This window comes from Crocodylus siamensis, chromosome 1, assembly GCF_052110815.1.
Source record: "Crocodylus siamensis isolate JL-2025a chromosome 1, ASM5211081v1, whole genome shotgun sequence".
NCBI lineage: Eukaryota > Metazoa > Chordata > Crocodylia > Crocodylidae > Crocodylus > Crocodylus siamensis.
Window position 1 is genome coordinate 21471735 of NC_143395.1, and position 6000 is coordinate 21477734.

Here is a 6000-nt window from a genome sequence, read left to right on the forward strand (position 1 = left end):
GAGACAGCAGCCTTATAATTTTGGGCTCACACTATGGGCTGGGCAACACTAGTAAGGGGAAGGCTTAGGTGTCCCAGAATGCCGGGGAAGCATGTGAGATTTCAGCTGGTCCAGACAAAGTACAAGCTTCTGGAGCCCGGGAGGGCAGTAAGCCCAAGCCAGGGCACCCAGAGCAAGAAGGAAGTGGAGAGAGAGAGAGAGAGAGAGAGAAAGAGAGAGAGAGAGGAAAGGCAGAAAGGAAGCAGGGAACCCCAACCTTGAAGGGGCGAGATTTGCAGCCCCAGATAGGGCAATACTCGGAGGTCTATAGGCTGGGGAGAAAAGCCCTTAAAAGGAGATGAGCTTACAGACTGAAAGATAGCTGGATGGGCATAGAGACTGGGTCAGGGTACCCATCACTTGAGAGGTGGATGATGTGGGACCTGGGAATCCAGTATCCCAAGGGCAGAGACTAAACAAAATTGAAATGTCAGTGAGGCCTTATAATAGACATTGCCAGGTATGTGCAGAACTGGTAAGATTTGTGATACCTGCAAGGCATGGACATGGCTGTAGGGTAAGTCAGAGGTCACAGATGCTGCCCATAAGTCACTGAACACTGATATAAGTATAGAAGGAAGTGATATCAATATAATCTCTTCCCATAGGGTCCTCAGCAATCTCTCAATTTACATTCCTCTAAGAAACATCAAAGGTATGGCAAGTGAAGGGGAAAAGGACCCTGGGGGCTGGATAGAGCAGAGAAGTACTGGTCTGTAGGGTGCGCCAATCAGGTGTCCTGATTGACACCTGTAACACCTATATTTGCCTTTCACATGGATTTCTAAAAGTAAAGTTGCACTTGTAAACTGAAAATTCTGCTGCTGCTTCAACCATACAAATGCACATTTCAGAGTATACATATATATTAGAAAAAAGCTGTTCCTGGCCTGTACCAATGCAGTGCTTTTGCATTGAGGAAAAAACCCATTTCACAAGTCTAAACACTTTCAGAATTGCTCAGGAGCTGGAAGAGTAATCACTGAGACTGTGATAATAGTTTTTTATTCTCATAGTGGAGACTGTAGGTCTGTATTGTCATAACATTTATTATAATCTTGTACTTCAGGCATAATATTTGTCCCTTCCAGATATCAGGAGAAATTTCCCCCTGAAACATGTATAGTTTCTGTAAGTGTCTTAAGGTATGCTTGTTCTTATGTGGTTGGACAGTGTTTATTAAAATGGATCTTTCTCTGTTTTGGGTCTCCATACATTGTTATAACACCAACAAAAAAGTTCCCTCGTAGCATTTGTTTTTTAACTTACATGCATTTATGTTGTCTTTTTCCATCTCCTGTGAATCAGTGGAAGTGGACTAGAGACATTAAATGAAGTGGCTTGTGTGCTTTAAGCTAAACATGTGAGACAGACTCACCCAACCAAGCTCCGACACATCTTGGGGCTTAGGTATTCACACTTTTGACTGGTGGAGCCAAGCCACCAATCAGAAACAAGCTGCCAAAAGTGGGCACCACACCTTTTCTCAAGGGATGGAGGAGAGGAGCTCCCTGACCTGACTGTGAACTGTGACACAGCAGGTCCACTGGACTTCAGAGGCAGGACCCCTGAAGTGTAGAAAAGGAGAGTGTGCTTGGCATGCTGGGGAGATGCAGTGGGGGACTTAAAAAGTTTGGAGCTGAGAAAAGCTAGGAGCTCCTCCCCAGTCAGCAATAGGTCCCAGGCTCCTGAAGCCACCACTGGAAAAGCAGCCTTGGGAGCGGTGTGAGACCACTCAGGCTGTTGACAGTGCACGGGGTCAGTGCATGGAGACATGGCCCTGGGAGCAGTGTGAGACTGCTTGGGCCCACCGTGGTGTGCAGTTCAGCACAGAGCCCAGGCTTTGGGAGCTGCAAGAAGAGGCTCGAGCCTGTAATCCCAGCAGGTGGCTGGGCATCACAGTGTGCATTTTGGTGCATGGAGCCCAGGCTTTGGGAGCTGCAAGCCACGCGATCCCAGAGGACCAGTGGGCCACCGGGTGCACACAGTGATGCACTGTGTCCCAAACCCTGAGCAGCGCCAGGCCGCTTCAGTTTGCAACTGCTTCCCCGGCATGAGGCTGACCACCCAGAGGCACCAGATGAGTGCAACAGGAACCAAGAGGTTTGAGTTTCGGGACCCACAGGAGGTGGCCCAAGCCCCAACAAACAGCAGAAGGCAAGAGTGGGCATCGGGACACGCGCAAAGCTGTCTGGGCCCTGACAAAGGGCTGGGACCAGGGCAGCACATCAGATCACCCATGACTCTGGGAGATCCCTCCCAGGTGGATCCTTGGGCTTGTGAGTACCTGGCGAATGGGTCCCCCTTCCCCGCTAGCAGGAACAGGAGAGATGCCAGGTTCTCCACCCTGAGGGAACGCTGAAGAATCTCACCCAACAGAGTGCGTGGGAAAGAGAGGGAAGACTTGTGCCTCCTGTGTAGGAACCAGTTATATTTTAGAGATAGTTGTAGATATTGGTATATATACACGTGTTGTAATGATATTTGGGTTGGGTTATTTAGTTGCTGTGTGAATGTACTGATATTTGTGTTTATTTATTTAAGTGTATTTGTCTGTGGTTATTGTATATATTTGTTTATTGTATGATCCTTATCGATTTGTAAATATTCTTATTGTATTGTATATTAACAGTTATTTCATTATTAGATAAACAATAATAAATCTGTATATAGTTAAGATTTTGTATTGGTCTGGCTCTATAAAGGAAAGATGGAATTATCCTCCGATAACATACACCTCTCACAGCACTCTCGCCTGACCACCCCATCCCTTTCAACTGAGGACAGGGCACATCCCAAGGGTGTACTTAGCCTACACATGTTTAAGTGCTTTGCCAGAAGCACAGTTTCCATCTTGGGTTGACATCTGAAACTTTTAATATGGCTCTTGTAACAAATCACAGGATTTGTGGTTGCATAGTAATCTTTTTCTTAAGTACAACACATGGAGTCAGTGATCTTATTCATAGACTAAGGCCCCTCCCAATATAAAAAATTGTATAAAAGCTTCCCCTTCTGCAATTTCTTATTATACATTTTAGGGGATTTAGCACTAGTGAAATTGTTAGGACCGAGAAGTCCAAAGGTTGAAATCTTCTATTTTTTGAATGAAAAACACACTGCTCAGTTTATAGTGTAGACTCCCAGCTATTGTTCCTCAACCTTACCCTCAGGGTCTATTCCAACTCCCAATGAAGTCAACGATAGCTTTTTGATTGACTTCAATGCATAGATGTACCAGAGCCTAAGGGAAAGACTGACTTTAAAAGGCTTAGAAAACTGTCCAAGAGGAACAACTCAGTTAGGTCACATTCCAGCTCCCATTGTCCTTAAAAGAGTCTGAATTCTATCCATAATATTTAGGCAGCCTTCTGTCACAATAAGTTCAATTTAGTGTATATATGCATGCAAAGTAAAGCAAAATAAACACTGGGATTGAGTGCAAAGGACAACAGGTGCAAGAATGCAAAATAGAAACACTGGCTCTTTAATTTTTGTCTCTTTATAAATATTTAAATATTACAAGGTATAATAGTGAAAAAATCAAACGCATAATAACAACTGAAGAATTTTTATGTTCTTAACTATATTAACTTACATGTTGTAAAATATGCAGATATGACTACTATTGCTACTCCTAAACTGATATGATATCTTTGGTATACTTCCCCAGGAGAGATTCCAATATAAATATTCTCTCTCTTACTGAATTCATTATTTTCATTAAATAAACCTCTGACAATATTCATTGCTCAAGGATCAGTGCTGAGACAGGCTTTCTACAGAACATTTAATTTTAATAGTTATGATATTCCATTATCCTAAGGAAAGGCTTTAAACAAGGAACAAGGGCTCACCACGGCTGGTCCAAACCCTTGCTTTTTTAGGTAGCCAGTTGTTTTTTTCCCTGAAAGGTCCATAAGATCAACTACTCCAGTCCTGTTCACCCACCACAGCCACAAAGCAGTCTAAGAAAACATAACAGAAGATAGAACACCTACAGTGTGCTACAGATAAGGGGAGGGAAGACAGTGCCTGGCCACTGCAGTGTCCAGCATGTTAGTTAGGTTAAACACACTCAGATTAACTTTGAAAGGGACCACATCTGTGCTGGCTACCAGAATGATAGGAAAGTCCCCTAGAGACTGCCTGATAGATCTATCCTTCCTAGGAGGGTATAGATATCGGGTGAATAACCTGGAAGGACTGAAAGGTGTCAGAGTGTTAAGTGATTTTCGTTAATCAAGGGATAGCTTCCTGATTGACTTGGAGGTTGACAGACAGTCAATGAATGTGGAAAATGGAATGAAATGGTAATAGGCAGACATGCAAGGGAAAGGAATAATCTCTCTGTGTGTCCATTTATGTGTTAGGCTCTGATTGGATGATTTAAAGAATAATGTATATAAAATGATATATTTTCTTAGGAGAGCTTTTGATTTCTGTATCCTAGCATTTATCTCTTCTGTCACTTGGACTGACCAGACACAGAATAATATGAATAAAGGCTATCTACATTCTATTTGGCTTCTTTTACTCACCAGCAACCTGGAGCAGTGGGAGTGGAAGAGGTGCCCAGGGAAGTTGCGACTATCTGATGTTACATAAAAAGAGCCTTTGCCCATCTGACCTAGAGAAAATTCCTTCCTGACCTCAGACCCGATGATCTGTTTGACTATAAGTGGAACAGAAAGACACTTGAGCCAGATACTGGAAACTGCTAAGTAGTGGCAGGATAACTAATACATGCCAGCAAAATCCTACCAATTCTTTGGAGGAGTTGGGAACTGAGGGGAAATCCTAAAACCCAATAATGAATTTATAGGGAAAAAGAATTACTGGCTGCTGTAAGAAATCAGAAGCAGCCCTGGAGCCTGAGATTTCTGAACAGTACCACCTCTTACAAAGAGATCAAGTTTCTTCTCATTTATCAGGATACCAGATACTCAGATCAACATATATTATGTCCATATTACTACATCAATCCTATCATTCTATCCATTCTATAAACTTAACCAAGCTCCATGTTGAAGAAATTCAGGTTCCTTGCCTCCACAACTACTACTTTTTGGAAAATTATTTTTCATGGTTTCATCACATGAACATCTTCCAGTCAGTCAATACATTCAAGTCTCTCTCTTATTATACAGCCTATAGTCTATAAGTCACCATCCATAGCAGAAGTTCTTGGTATTAATTCCTATGTGCATGACTATTAAATTTAGCATTTCTACAACACCGCTCCACAAGATTATCCAAGTCTTTCTGTACAATAATTTCATGTTTCTCCATATTGGGACTATCTTCCATGATGGTGTTGCTTATGAAATTTGCAGACAATTTGTTCTTGCGTCAAGGTCACTAATGATAATGTTAAACAGAATGGATTCTAAGATCAATTCTTTAGATCACAACTAGTAAGCTCTCTCTTATCTGATAACTTCCTTTTCAACATATCCTATTATAGATCACCTTTTCCTGATTCTATATCCATCTTACTGTTGATACATTAATCCCCATCTTCTCCAGTTTGGCTGATAATTTCCCATGAGGCACAGTATCAAATACTTGACTTACATTTAGATAGATTAGGTTCACTACTTTGCGGTTACTTCAAAAATCAGTTATCCTCTCACTGAAGGATATAAAATGGGACTGATACAATCTTCCCTTGGATAAAATCACATGTTTTGTACCATTCTCTGTTTACCTCCTTATCCTTGATTATTCTTTCCTTCAATATCTGTTACAACATTAGAGAAAAAATATTAAATAATAGAAGATATTTATCCTTTAATCAGATGCACAGAGAACAGATTTTAAACAGAAGAAAACACGAGAAGGATTTTAAACCAAAGAAAATAATTACAAATCAAATATCATGATGTGATTGTTAAGCTGATTAGTTTTTATGAAATTCAGATCTATTAGCATTCATAAGAAATCAAATACTTAAGTTGT